The sequence below is a fragment of the Typopeltis vanoorti genome, chromosome 14 (assembly GCF_054136105.1).
Source record: "Typopeltis vanoorti isolate ZY-2024b chromosome 14, IOZ_Tvanoo_1.0, whole genome shotgun sequence".
Lineage (NCBI taxonomy): Eukaryota > Metazoa > Arthropoda > Arachnida > Uropygi > Thelyphonidae > Typopeltis > Typopeltis vanoorti.
This window is the reverse complement of record NC_143562.1, coordinates 45,400,001-45,416,315: the sequence shown is the minus strand read 5'-3', so window position 1 is coordinate 45,416,315 and position 16,315 is coordinate 45,400,001. Positions and strand designations below refer to the sequence as shown.

Sequence of the window (16,315 nt, the reverse complement as noted above, 5' to 3'; positions counted from 1 at the left end):
ATTTATTTTTTAATGTGTGATATAATGAAATTTTGAATCTGAATACATGTTTGCATATACTTGCAGAGGTTCAGTTTTGGATCCGATTATCTTAATTTATATTACTGTAATTAATGTCATCCATGTATTATATAACATTCTGAAAATTCATGTATACTCATAAGCATTTTTCATAATGATTATTTAATGTTCATTGCCAGAAAAAAGTGCAGAAAGCTCTGTAATGCAGAGAATTCAAAATAGATTGACAGTACCAGATTTGTCTTCCTCTTTAATCATTTTATAATTGAAAATATCTGCCACAAAACCTACTTGAACAGTGGTTGGCAATTCAACTTTTTTTTTTTTCCCACCAGTTACTGCATACCAATGAGACCACATGGCACGGCAGGGAATCAAGATAAGAGATGCATGCAAAATTATTGTTGCAATCTGTAATACTGGAAATGAGTATGGTGTAATGTTAACAGACTTCCAGCAAGGTATTATCCTAGGATTCCATGTTTGTGTGATTTCAGCACAATTGGAGCTCAGCTATTGTCACCCATTGCCTTACTCAATGTGTAGCTATTACTTATGAGCAATCATTACATAGAATTTAGTGCTGCACTGTTTTTTTAAATAGTTTAATTTGATAAAATTCTTAATTGCAATCTCCATATTTCTGTTTTACAGTTTTCTTTTCTGACCCTGGCTTATAGAATAAACTGGCACCCTTCTACCACTGCATAATAGTATTTGAAAGTTGTTGAAATATGCAATTAAGCACTTAAAACGATAAAGATATCTGTGCACCTCTGTTATTTATTTTCTATTTCAAGCTATGTTCTTATTTTTTCTTCACAAGAGGAAGACACCATCTTTGATTTATATACAGAAAATAATAATTTGCTGTCACTGATTTCATGCATTAATAGCAATCTTTGGGTAGTTTCAGGATTTCATTTACAGTATGCTTTAATTCAAATCGGTTAATACCTTCTATAAAGATTGCACAAATTGGTAGTTTGACTTTTTATCATATTCAAAGATTCATAAGATATTCATAGAGTTCATATTCAGATTTACTTATTTTTATGGAAACAGTTTTTATATCATGCTAAAATCTGTAATGAAGAAAGGACAAAGGATGGTTTATTGGGACCTATATAGCATTTGTCATTCATATTATGCAATTAACTTGACAGTTTCTTTTTCAGACTCCCCTGTCCTAAAAAAAAAAAAAATACTGTGCACCACTACTGGGTAGACTGAGTACTGGGGGCTTCTCTAGGAGATTACTATATTGTATTCAGTATTGGCTATTTACCATATTATTCACTTTATAAGATGCACGGTTGTATTGAACGCATAGCAATTTTCATGTCGAATTTTTGAAAAAAAAAATTTCTTCGCAGTATAAGATGCACGAATTATGCATCAAATTTTTCATGTAAATATATATATTTTTCCTTTAAATTTTAATATATGTATTATTGGTTTATTGGATCAAAACAGTTATTCTTAAAAAAGCATCAAATCATTAAAAAATCTAACATATAAACAAAATGATTTTTATAAATTTCATTAATCTTCTTTTCAAATCTTTATTCATCTTCACTATCAAACTTTTCTTAACTTGATTCTTAATCAAAAACAGTCATCTCTCTCTTAAAGTACCATCAAGAGAATTATTAATGCCACATTTTTGAAAAGATTTTATAAAAATTTTGGATTTCACTTCGTTCCATGAACTCTTTACCGATTCACAAACCTTTGAAATTGTGGCCTTCTTTCTTCACCTGCAGATGTTTCAGAATTTGGAGATTCCATCCAATTGACCCATTGTTCCCTCATAAATCTTTCATGTACATGGTTTGGGTAGTGATACATCTAAAGGGTGAAGCATGGAGGTGATTCCTCCTGGGATTACAGCTATTTTTGTGTTCATATTATGAAGTTCATAAAACAGCTTAGGTTTTATGGCATTTGAACTGATCCCATACTAACAAAGCAGGTTTCTGATGTAAACTGCCAGCTAAAAAAGATGTGGTCGTGATGTGTTACTCTTGAAAATAAAGAACTACTATTTGTTTTCTTTACTACTCTTATGCCTTAATATGTATGAAAAATAGTTGCATTTTTTATTTAAATTACTTTCAAGATTGGAATCTCACTCATTTGGGAATGCAACTTCTATTATCTCATGTTAATAAGCCTCCCGCTTTACATGTTTTTGTTCTCGAGAACACAACCCCTCTTATATAACGAGAGTTACCGGTACTGCCTTTATAATATTTGTCATATACTGGCCACTGAATTAGAAACCTTTATGCAGATATATGTAAACGTCACTTATGCAATGTATATGCAAAATACTTGGTTACGTGCATCACCACGAGTTCTGAGCAACTGTTGAAAAATGCTGCTGGTCAGTAATCGTCAGTAGTGTTGATCACAATGGGAAAAACAAAGGATCTTTTGTAGTTTGATAAAGGGTTATTGTGGGTGCCCATCTGGCTGAAGCCACAATTTTAAAAACAGCAGAACTGCATGGTTTCTCAAAAGGTGAAAAACGAGGCAATAACAAGGTGAGAAACACCTGAGATGCCATAAATCTGCTGATTTATGGCATCTCAGGTGTTTAGTCAGTGGAAAAATAACCCACACTACTTGTCAGAGAGACAAGTAGTGTGGGTTATGGTCTCAAGACAGTATGTCAGGAATGAAATCAGGGTTGTTTTAGAAGGTTGGTATGGGCAACCGAACTTTATGTGTGCAACAGTTGACTGAGGCATTTAATGACTGTAACCGACCCATGTCTCACTGAACATATACAAGGAATTGAAGAGGATCGGTATTGGCAGTCTCATGCCTATATTGAAACTACTGATTTCGTCAAAGAACCAGAAAATTCATCTACAGTGGTGTCTAGAACACCAGGACTGGACACTGGAAAACTAAAAAAAAAAAAAAAAAAAAATCATACTCTGACAAATTTGTTGGTATGGAATGGGTCCCTGAATATTGCTGGAAGGTCAGGTGTCCTCCAAGGAATATCTGAACATTGTTGCCAATCATCAACTCCATCCTGCAATGTTGACTTTTTATTCAGCAGATGACGATGGTTTCATGGACAACAGTGCTACTGTCCATCGCACAATAATTGTTCAGCAGTGGTTCAGTGATCATGACAGCAATTTCCACCATCTTCCCTGGTCACCAAAAAAGCCTGGATCTGAACCCTATTGGGAATGTGTGGAACATATTAGAAAAACAGATCCTGTTTTTCTAATATGTTCAAAGTCAAAGTCCCCTTCCATCAAATTTGAGCCAGTTAAAGGACTGTCTGGTGAGTGCCTGATATGTTGTAGATACAATCCAATACCCTGTGAAATCTATGCCAAACCACATATGTGCTGCAATTCTAACTAAAGGCGATCCAACATAGTATTAAGTTTCTAATTCATTGGCTGGTATGTATGCATTATTGAGGTTTATTTTGTACAATGCACAATGTTAAAGTATTGTGCATTTGTAATATTTTTTAATGTGGCTCCTAGCAACAAAAAGATGTTTAGGATTTTTTTCCTCTATCTTTATTAATTTCACATTTTTTGTATTTTATGTAGCTCCCTACTGTTTATAGAGAGCTATGTATTGCTCTTCCTTCTGCTGTACCACCAATGCTTATGAAATTGAAAAGACAATGGAAACTGCAAGAAGGAAAACTACTACAACTTCAGTTACATGTGTTCCTGTGATGGGAAAAATGAAAGTTGGTGGGTTGATAAATTAAATAAAGCATTCCTTTCACACCTTTGAAGCCTTTGTTTCCTGAGCTAAAAGACAAGCAACTGGCTTGATAATTTCAAATAGAGAACTGAAATTTACAGTATTAAAATAACAGGTGAGGCTACCAGTCCTGAGAACTTTCAGATGACTCATAGAGGATGGTGCCCACCTCCCAAGTCTTGTCATTGTGGATGAGACCTGCCTTTATTGGAAGATGCCCTCAAGAACTTTCCTCTCTAATAAAGAGAAACATGCTTCTGGATATAAACTAGCCACAGACTGTTTAACTCTTTTTTTTTTTGGAGAGTGTGCTTCATGAAATGTAAAACTATAGTCATCTGTCTGCATAAAGCAGAAGAGTGTTTCAGTAATTGATGACTGAGGCCAGAATGCATCTCATTAAAATACATTATAAAGTTTCATTTATGCTGATTTGATATATGCCACCATCTTAAAACCAAAACTCCAGTGTAAATCAAGGTACAGATGTATACCAATGGTCACTGTTAATTAAAATTGGCATTAATTCCAGTACTTTCCTATACATCATTTATAACAATGTCTAAAATAGCTATTCTCCTTGGCAATTGAATTTCCCATTTAACAGAACAAATTTTTCTTTCCTTTCATTTCTTCCATTGCTATCATTTGGAACAGTCATCCCTCTTATGTAGGGAATACTATTCCAAAAGAGTATAAATCACAAATCTATCACCAGTTTCTTCTTATTTCTCTTCAACTTTTTACTTCTCCACAGGGCTAATGTATTATAGGCTTGAACATCTTTTCATGTATGGGATTTTCATTTTTCAAAAAAAAGTGATATACTGAAAACCATAATTCTTTCATCAAAGTGTTTCTTCTTACCTTTGATAATACTGATATCTCCAAGATGAATTTATCTTCTTTGGTTTATATTTCTTGCCTTCCTTTGCAAGTACATCACCTCCTTCTTAGCTTAAAAAACACTTTGATTTTTCTGTCAAGGCACTTGACAGAAAATAATAAGACGAGTCTCATCTATACAATTTCACTATATAAATCTCGAATTTCCCAGCCTTAAAATACTTGTTCTTTCATTTATGGTAGTGCATCAAAAATATTCTTAAAATGCTTGATGTTAACCAGAAAAGGCAGTTCACCTTTCCATGACTTGTTTCCACAAATAGGACTCCGGCAAGGCAAGTACTGTTGCCATATAATCATAACTTCCCTAGTTGAAGGAAATGCCATCTAAACCTCTAGGTAGTAGCCTTTCATTACCCTATGAAATGCTACCACCTGCTTAGTGCATGTGTGAAGTGGCTATTCCATGTTTCATCTCTATAGTAAGGTTGTTGGTTTCTGTCCCACCTTTCTTCCTCACATACAGTGCAGGTAATGGGTTTTTAATCATGCTCAACACACTAATTAACTAAACAGCTATTTCTCCTCCATTTGAAAGTGTAGCAGTGAAGCATTTTCTGTAGGTTAGTTGTTAGATAGTACACTAGACTGCTGCAAATACCTCACTTTTGCTACCCTTACTGAGAGAGAGTCACCTTCCTTGCTTTCTCTTTGTACTCCTCATGTAATTGCTTATCGCCATTCATCTTGTTCTGCCTCCACATTGCATTTTTCTTCCAGATTGCATGTTTCACTTCTTCAGGTGTAAAATGGATACCTCTTCATTCATTCATTTTACACTTACCTTATTTAATCTCCTGACCCTTTGGAATACACTCAGTCATTGCCTCTGTCAGATACTTCCTGAGTAGAAACCAAGCAGCATTGATTTTGTTCTCATGCAGTTCCTCGTTCCATGATATCACTGCAAGCCACTTCCTGAGCTTCAGTCACCTGCCCCACAGTTCCTGATATATAACCCTCTCTCACAAAAGTCCTGATATGGCTGGCCACTATCCAAGTGATGATCTCATGGTCACTTTCACCAACTGGAGGAAGATGTGACACTTCATTTACAACAATATCTTGTGATGAGATAATCAAACCCAAGGCCCTCAATTCATGTGTGACCTCTGTTACATACTGCTTAAGGTAGTTTAAAGTGAAGATGCCAAGAAATTATATTCTTGGTTTCATCCTTTATCCAAGCATAAGCAAAGTTTACGCATGAAGTAACTTCATGACTGGGCTACTGGTATATAGAGACTAATGACTTCGCATCAATTGCCTTAATATTCCATAATGCAAGGCACTCATCTTTATGGGCATGTACACTATCTACCAATAATTTTCCGGGCATTTTAGCAATTTACAGTTGATACCAGCAGGCAAATCCTAATATCGAGTATGTCCATCTTTGGCTTTGATCACCTTCTGCACCTATTGAGGGAGACTTTCCACCAATGTGTGGCAGACATCAGATGGAATTTGTCTCCATTCCTCCATCAAAGCAGTACTAAGTTCAGCTATAGATTGAGGGCATGCTGCTCTGGATCTCAATTGCCACTCCAATTTGTCCCACAGGTGTACAATGGGGTTGAGGTCAGGAATCTGTGTAGGTAATGGTAGTACACCCATCTCTTCATTCTATTCCATAACAGCTGCAGCTTTGTGTCATGGGCATTGTCATCTTGATAGAAACATGGGTTTGTTCCATAAAAACTGCACAGTATATGCAGCACCTGATTATTTATCCAGAATATCAAGGTACTGAGCTGCCTTCATGGAACTACAGATAACAGCCAGTGGTCCCACTCCAAACCAGCTGAATGTACCCCCACACCATTACTCCTCCACAACTAAACTTTACTGTGGGTACAACACACTGTGGTAACATGCATTTGCCAGGCTGCCTCCACACCCTGCCATCAGACTGGAAACAGATGAGCCTTGATTTATCACTGCACAGCACCGTTTTCCACTGGTCAGTTGTCCAGTTCACATGTTCTTTGCACCAGGCCAGATGAGCTGCCTTGTTCATTGTTGTGATGCTCGGCTTGCGTGCCGCTACTCTTCCATGGAAACCCAATAAATGGAGTTCTTTTTTATACAGTATTAGGGCTCACTATGGTGTTACTAGTGCTTTGGAACTCATCACAAATGGTCTGTGCCGATTGTAGCCAGTTTTTGTGTGCCACCTGTTTTAACACCCTCCTGTCCCTGTCAGTCATTTTCGGCAGCCACACTGGGTGTTTTCCTGCACTAATGATGCCAGAACATCTCCATTTGTTGATCACATCATCAACCATTGATTTTGGATGTTGCAGTTGAGCAGCAATTTGCTCATATGGACATGCCACCAATGTGACAGCCCACGATGACACCTCTCTTGAAGTCACCGAGTTCATGTCGTGTTGTCATACCACCTGTATTCAACTGCTACGATGAAATACTGCTTCCTACTATCTGTAGGAAGGCTGTCTTGGAAACATAAGGAAAACTATAATGCTATGCATTATACATGTTAAGTATATTTAACATGTATAAGCATATATAATATATGATTTTAAAATCCTGATTTTATGAATTTTAATACATTTTTATATTTTTTTACATCTGTTTTATATGCACCTTTCACATCACATTAAGGATACACTGACTTATCTTTTTTTTTTTTTTTTGGTTTTACTTATTTATTACCTTGTCAACTTTAATGAATTGCATCATTAAAACAAAATGATCTTCAGTTGACTGAAAAAAGTCACTAATATATAGTTAATATGAAGTTAAAAACTTTCAGCATTAGCTTCAAACCATTTAGGATTCTGATAGCCTTGTGAATTTCTGTGGTTGTAAACTCACATCTGTTTTTATTTCTTGCAAAAAAGAACCTTTTTCTTCCAGGATTTACTTTCAACATTAAAATCTCTAGAGCAGAAGAGATTTTCTTCTTGGGATAACTGACCTGCAGTGTTTATTTGATGTAAACATATTATAAATATCACTTTCTTTGCATCCCCAAATTAAGTTTTTATCTTTTTTTGGCATTGTTAATATACCTCCAAATACCTGTTAACTCTATACAGATTGAAGATTGATCAGTAGATTGTGAATATTGTTCTCACATTTGTGTTAGTGCCAGGAGCTCCCTAAACCTACTTTACTCAAAGGAGCACAAGATTCAGTTCACTCTTTGAATGTGGACTCAATTTCTGCTGCTTGCATTTCCTGCAAATGTTTCCATGAATGCTGTTAATGATAAATGTGACATGAAAACTCAAGATAAGGATATCTAGATGTATAGAGTAATAATTACTTCGAAAGACTGCTGTTAAATGAAACGACAAAGACAGAACCATACTAGAAAATTTTCAGGAGGAATGCAAAGAAGAGTATATATCAGTAGTTGAGATAGAAGAAGCCGTCAAAAATTGAAATGTGGAAATGCAGCTGGAGTAAATGTTATTTGACCAGAAATGCTTAAGTATGAAGGTATAAAGGTTTTGCAGAGGATCTGGCCAGAAAGTCAAATTACTAATGATCGGAGTAGAGCACTCATAGTACCCATCTATTAAAAAAAAAAAAAAAAAGAATAAAGCTGAATGTGAAAATTTTAGAGGAATTTCTGTGGTAAGTATTCCAAGTAAGATTTATGCAGGTATACTTGAAAAGAGGTTGGGAAAGATTGTGCAAGAGAAACTTGTAGAAGAACAAGCTAGTTTCACGCCAAATAGAGGTTGTCAAGATCAGATTTTCACTTCTCAACAAATAATTGAGAAATCATGAGGGATATGACAAGGATCTGTACTTAAATTTTGTAGATCTGAAAAAGGCATATAACACGTTGCCCAGAGAAAAGCTTTTCAAAACACTACAAAATGGAACGTTATATAGAGCAATATATATATAGTCTGTATTGCTCTATGTAATGCTTCATTTATCAGGAATTGTTCCATAATTCTAATATTAGGCATTAAGCTGATATTAGAAATATAGATGTCAAACTTTGCTCTTTGCTTTATGTTGTACTCCTAAACACATGTAGTGTAAGTCTCCAGGATTCTCTAGCTGAGTTGCATAACAGCTGTAGCAAATTTGACATGAAAATCAGCAATAAAAAGACTAAAACTATGAAAATAAGCAGGAACATAGATTCCTTCATCTGTTCTGAATATAGAGCTTATAGACCTAGTAAAATATTTTGACTATTTAGGTATAGTTTTTAGTGAAGATGACAAGTTAAATCTGCAAATAAGCAAAGCTGGTATGGTGAGTAGCCAGCTGAATAAATTTATATGGAATAAGAGAGAAATTAGCCAAAATACAAAATTAGCAGCATACAAGACAGTGTTCAAACCAGTTTTCAGTTATGGATCTGAGAGTTGGGTTAATAATGCACTTGCAGAATCATATTAAAAATGAAGATATCAGAAAGGAACTTGAAAATGTTAGTATTCAAGAATGTGCCTGTAGAGCTAATCTAAGATAGTATTGCCACTTAAACAGAATTAATGGGTGAGGATAGGTTAGCAAAACACATATTTAATACCAAGATGGCAGGAAAGAGAATGAGAGGAGGACCAAGGTTTAAGTGGATTGATTCTGTCAGAAGTGCTTTAGAAGTGTGAAATATTAGATACGATAGTATTAGAGGGCTGACAAGTAATAGACTAATTTGGAGGCAAATTGTTGTTATGAAATTAATGATAATGTAAACTTAATCATGTAATACTATCATAGTACTACATGTCACAGTACTCAATTTCCTGACATGTTCCCTCAAGGGGAACATGTCAGGAAATTGCTAATTATATCACACCTCAGACTCCCTTTCTCAACTTTGAGAATTTTTCATATATGTGTGTGGTTCACATGGTTCAAAATGTTCAACTGAATGGGTTGTTCATGAATTCAAATATAAGTTTATAAATGTTTTTTTTTTCCAAAGTTGGAATTTTTGAATTTTTCTCACAAAGTTTCTAACAGTTTCTAAAAGGTTTTCCCCCCTCAAGTAGAAGAATGGCCGTAATCATCTGTTTTTATCTGTTCAGTGAAAATTTACAATTTCATTTAAAATAGTCCACACATGCTTACTAACAACACTCTTTATAACTTCTAAGGGTGATGACCTCCTAGTTCTTTATTTGTCATATGTTGAAAAACTTCTTGTATGTCAATCTTATAGAGTCCCTTTAGTATCTTATAAGTTTTTATCATGTTTCCTCTTTACAAGCTATTCAATCTGTCCTCATCTCCACCACCTACTGATCCCTAAGAAACCCAGTTGTCCAAATCTGTGCATGGCAGTCAAGATACAGTAGAATCATACAAATAACCTATCTATCTTTACTTGTTAGTGAGTTTTTCAACAGCCCCACCCCCTCCTCCACTGAAGAGTATCATATTCTTCCACTCATTTCTGGATTTTACCTTTAGCAAACTTTTACAATACTTCAATGATCACTCCTTAGATACTATCATACCCTCTTTCGACTTTCTTGGAAACCTTGCCAGAGGCGTGACTTAGTGAAACAACTTCTAAAACACTGCCATTTTCTTGTACATTCTCATAGCATATGGACTAAAATGTCATCTGTTAAATTGTAATTCTATAATGTTAAATAGTAAGGTCTATTGTTAAATCGTCAGTTTAATCTTATTATACATTAATTTACTGTTTCTTGAATCTATCCTTTTGCTTACTTAAAACCTTATACAATCAAAATCCTACCGGCTGCTCTATTGTTATGTCGCTGCTTTCTCTATATTATATCTTGTTCTACCTCTATAATAACTCTCCTTCTAATCTACTGTCTTGCCCTTAAGATTACATTACCGGATCTTTTTCAGATTTCATGCCACCATCTCATGTAGGTCTGGATTACCTTACTGCCTATTCTTTGGCCGACTTTGTGCCTGGCGATGTACTACACTTTTTCTTCTAATCTTTTCCGACTGTTGCATGCTGTCTACTGCTCTGCAGGAAACTTTCTCCAATGGGACATTCTGCTAAGGCTCAATTCCACATAGGCCGTCGTATCGCGATCGGCTCTGCTTGAAAATCTTCAAGCATTCTCAAGAAAAGAACCTGCCGTCCGTCATTACCGTAGTCGGCCCACCGCTCTCTCATGAATCCTCCGACCAACTCCCCCTAAAACTCGAATCTGGCACCCGAAGATCAAAAGGTCAAAAAAAAAAACTCCCTAAAACGGCATGCTTTGTCTTTTATTCGCCCTATTCGGGCGCCCTCTATTCGATGTGGTTTTCATCCACGAACCCCATCGTTCATGCCCCTTCTGTGATCCTACACTCTCCCTTACATTATTCTAGGTAGCCGCTCTGACGTCATTTTTCCACGTAGGTATAGCCTCCATCGCTACGCTCGACTCGTACAGATTATATGCGATTATTCCGGATTACTACTTATAACTTTCTCAGAATATCGCAATGTACTAGACAGCTTACATGGGAATTACAAATAACCTAACAATAACTTTCACTATATGGCACACATGGACTACACATTATTACAAAACATAAAACAATACTTCATAATTATTAGCTGATGTCCAGATATCTCCTTAATTAGTAGTAGTTATCATGTTAAATTCTGAATAAAGAATTTACTTGTAAAGCTCTCCATTCAGGATCTAACACATCCAATCCCATTGCTGAATAATGCTGAGCACCTCCAGTTTGTCTGCTTCAAGTTTTCACATTCAGTCTCTCTCTGTCACATCAGCAACTACAGAATCTCCAACAAAGCAATCACTTAGTAACTCAATTATTTCTTTTATGATCCTCTTACCATCAGAATTGATTAAAGTTATCCTTCAATAACCATTCTTCTTCTTACTCCCTACATTGCAAAAGAAACTCTTTTGGATTTATGTGGGCCTTCTTAGCAAATTTTCTCTCATAATCTGATTTAGCCTTTCTTTCCATATCATTCTTTTTCTTCCTGTACTTTGCACTGCTTATGATTATGCTTATCACTTTTTCTTTATATTCCCTCCATGCTTTCCTTGTATCTTCTCCAGCCATTGCTCTAAGATGCCTCCTAAGTTTGTGTCATAATTACCAGCTTTATAGTTCGATATAAATCCTTTCTTGAAAGAGAATTCCACATGTTTAGCAATTTCCCAGAAGAAGACTGCATGGTCTCTCTCCCCATTTGGAGGCAGAGTGTCTACCATGGTTATGGATATATCCTGTGATGCTATTACCAGATCCAATACTCTCCAGTTCTGGTCTCCTCCATCATATGTTGTTTCAGGTAAATTATCCTTTATTAACTATGTTAATTACATTTTCATCCTGCTATATACCCTTTCTTTCCTCCTATCTATATCCTCATAATAATTGATTAGCTGCACTTGTTTTATTAATCTGCTGTTAATCACATTTTCACATCTTTCTGTGAACACTTGGGTTTCTAGCACATCCAACAATATATTTTGTCGTAAATTTTTTTATATACTTGGTCCCTCGATACTAAGTATATTTTCATTTTGGATTTATTAGTGGACCATATAAGTTATTCATACATATATATAGTTGCCGACAAGTAATACTGAAAGACATTTGGAAAAGCTTAATAAATTCGCTAAGCTTAGCAGAATTTAATTTCATGGGGAAACTATAAAACACAATCAACAAACAATGACTAAAACTCCACACTCCATGCTCTTGATGTTACACGTCATTTTAATTTTAATTAATTTAACTGTTGTTTCTCTGTTCTCTCTTTTTTACCACTAAAGGCAGTGTACTTATTTCTTGTCTTGAAGAAGCCAGACAGAATCAGCTGGCAAAACGTGTCGGCAACTGTATATATGTATGAATAGCTTATATGGTTCACTAATAAATCCAAAAAGAAAATATACTTAATATATTTTGTCCTATTGACCTCTATTTCACATTCAGATAGCCTCAAAAATCCTCCTTAACTTCTGTTTTTGTTGGTTAAAGTTTTTCAGCTGTCTTCAGCAACACACCCATCCTCCTATCTTATTCTCTCCATCGCCCCAAAATAAAATCTCATTTCTCACATTCAATGCCTGTAACTATATAATTTTTTGTCAACCAGGTTTCACTGATACTGTTAATTTTTGGCCAAGTCAAATTGACCAAATACTAAACCTCCTCTCCTTTATTTCTGATAATTCTGGCATTTGTGTACATGCATTTCAACATCTTCTTGGTCCCACAGTTTGCCATTGCATGATATCATTGCCAACCAATTCACCTTTGAAATCTGCAGTGTCCAGCATTGCATAATAATTTCTGTACACACACACACACACACACACACACACACACACACCTGTGTTTCACAGAGGCAGCTGAACTTACACTTGACTGAAAAAATAGAGAAAATACTAAATATCCCTTAAGTTCTCAAATCTCCTTCATTCCTTAATACACAAGACCAGACTACAGCAAAACTGTTCCTGTCCCATATATTCAGGGAACATCTGAAAAGATATCCAAAGTGCTTAATAAATGTGAGCTCCACACCACATTTAAACCATATCAAACTAGCAACCATCATTCATTTACTTGTACAAATTCTTTCCTTTATCACATCTATAATCTAGGATTATATGAAGTGCCCTGTATTGTGACCTGGCTTACAGAGAGACATAAAGATATATATTGACATTTGCCTTGAAGTACATAAGAAATACTTTTGACATCATTGTTATGGTAAGTTGGGACTAGCAGAACCATGCCTTGAACATCCCTTCAGGCAGTATTAGATAGAAGTAAACAGAAGTGATTACAAGTCAAGAGATTGTTTTTTGGAATCGGCAACTGCTTTAAAACATTCTTCAAACTTCAACAAGTATGGCTGTATCAGTTTACCAAAATGATGGTAGATAGTATTAAGATTGAATTAATACTTGTGTGTCTCTTGCTCTCTCTCTTTTTATATCCAACAATAGATGGTGCCAATTATTACTTTAGTTCCTTATGTTGTATATTACCATTTAAATTGTGTCCCACAATTAACTAATTGTTGCTGTTTACATACAGTAATGAACTATTTTGTGCTCTGAAGGTTCTGGGTATAAAACCAGTGAAATAGCAGCAGTTGTTGTTGATAGAGCAGATGTTGATAGTGACCATAAACTGGTATTAATAAAAACACAATTGAAATTCAAAAAACAACCAAAAAAAACAACAACACACAAAGATCAATATATTGAAACTAAAAAAATGAAAACATACAAACAATTTCAGGAAACCACCAAAAAAAAAAATAACACAAAAATATGCAAAGGAAAATACAAACAATAATGATAAATGGAATCAATTAAAAGATAATATCCTAAAAGCAAGTAACAAAATACTAGGAAGGGAAAAGCAAAATATAAGAAAACCATGGATAACTGAAGAAATATTAGATTTAATGGAGGAAAGGATGCTATACAAGAATACAGAAAAAGTAGAACACAAAGAAAAATACAAGAAATTAAAAATTCTGATAACAAGAAAATGTAAGCAAGCAAAAGAAGAATCCATGAAGAATGCAAGAAGACAGAAGAACTGTTTAATAAAGGAAATCTAGAAACAGCTTAAAACCAAATAACAAAAATCAGCAACAAACTGAAAAGGTCACACATAATAATGCCTTAATAGACGAGAATGGTAAAATAATTATTTATTCTGAAGAAATATTACAAGAATGGAAAAAAATATCTTGAACACCTGTGTCAAAGAGAAGAACAGGAAGAAAATGACAAAAGCTGAAGACAATAGTGGACGATCAATAATAAAAGAAGAGTTTTAAAAAGCACTTAAAGACTTAAGCCAGAAGAAAAGCCCAGGAATCGATAACATCCCAAGTGAAGCCCTTCAAAATCTGGATGAAGAAGCAAAAAATGATGTATTTGAACTAATAGCTAAAATATATGAAAATGGAGATCTTCCAGAAGACTTCACAAAATCCCTGATAATACCAATCCTCAAGAAAGCAAATGCTCTCCAATGTAACCAACACAGAACAACAGCCCTAATTACACACATTAGCAAAATTCTATTAAATTAATACAAAACCAAATGTATTAAAGAGTAAATTCACAACTAGAGGAAGACCAATATTGATTCAGAAAAGGAACAAGAGAAGCAAAACAAAGCCTGAGAACTATAATAAAAAAAAAAAAAAGAATGGAGGCAAAAAACATATATGCTTTAGAAAAAGCATTTGATGAAGTTAATTGGAAAATGAAGTGGTGGAATATTATGAAGAAAAGTTACATTGACTATAATGATAGAAGAGTAATCAAACAAATATATGTAAGACAAATGGGATACATAACAAATAATAGGAACAAACCATACATATTAAATGTGGAGTAAGATAACACAAGGGTGCATATTATTACCCTTGCTCTTCAACATAAATATTGAAAATGCCATCAGAGAAGTTAAAGAAAAAACAAGCGGTGGCATAAAGATTGGTGGAAGAGAAATATTTTGTCTCAGATTTGCAGATGATATTGCATTCATAGCAAAAAGTGCAAAAATATTAAAAAAGTTAATCAAAACAACAAATGAAATATTTAATAAATACCACGTGAAAATAAATGTTGAAAAAAACAAAATTCTACTGGCAAGCAAGAAACCAAAGATCATAAAGACAATTAAATTAAATGGGAAAGAGATAAAACAAGTAAAGAATTACAAATACCTAGGGAGTACAATAAATGAGAAAGGAAGATAAGAATAGGCATAAGAAAAAAAAAACAATTCGATAAAATGGAAAAGGTATTAAAAGGAAACTTAAGTCTACAACTAAGGAAAAAAACTTCTAAAAAGTTATGATTACTAAATAACTTAAGGAATTCACAACGTATACTGGTATATAAATTAAAATAAGCTAATATATATTTCCTATATTTCGGCAATGTCACGTTGCTCTCTTCATGGCAACAAAAGATTAAGACACATGCACGCAGGCACTAAAAACAGCAAATGAGGTAGAAGCGAGGAAACTACTGTTTTTCTTAAAGTCCTGATGGTGTCCTCAAGCGAGCTATATTAGGTATTCTTGGCCTTTGGGCTGAAGTTCTCAAGATGTATGTCTCCCAAATTGGGGCAGTCTCATTCATCCAAATTTGTTGAGGTTTGGCATGTTTCTTAGGGCTGATGCTGATTCCATCAATAGTCTTTCAAATTTATACTTGCTGCGGTGTATCACCATGTATCCAGAGCATGGTCTGCAAGCCCAGAGTGGCTGTAATGGTGAAACCGGATGTAGTACTTGTGTTCTGATATTCGCTGTCCTGCCTGTTTGGCCAAAGTACGACAGCTTACAGCTGCAAGGGATCTGGTAAATGCCAGGTAGGTCTAGGGGAAGTGGTTGGCCTTTAGTGAAGCAGATAAGGGATGCCAATTTTCTATATGGTCTGTAACAAGAGGTCAGGTCATGTTTATTCAGGATTTTGGTAATTTTTCCGAGGTGTCCCAGATGTAGGGAACGGTGATGGATTTAGAGTAATCTTTTTTGTGAAATGGGGTGGGGGCTGTGGTTCACTGGTTTTAGTACTTTTTGGATTTTTTGGGGGTTGTAGCCATTGGCTGAGAAAGTGTTAAGGATGTGATTTAGTTCAGTGGTAAGGGCATTGTCATTTGAACAGATTAGTTTAGC

General features: G+C 34.9%; 1 protein-coding gene across 1 annotated transcript in view; it reads left to right on the top strand.

The window, feature by feature from the left end:
• Nucleotides 1–16,315, top strand: part of LOC150099417 (NPC intracellular cholesterol transporter 1-like) — a 477,548-nt gene that overhangs the window by 127,258 nt on the left and 333,975 nt on the right. The window lies entirely within an intron of this gene.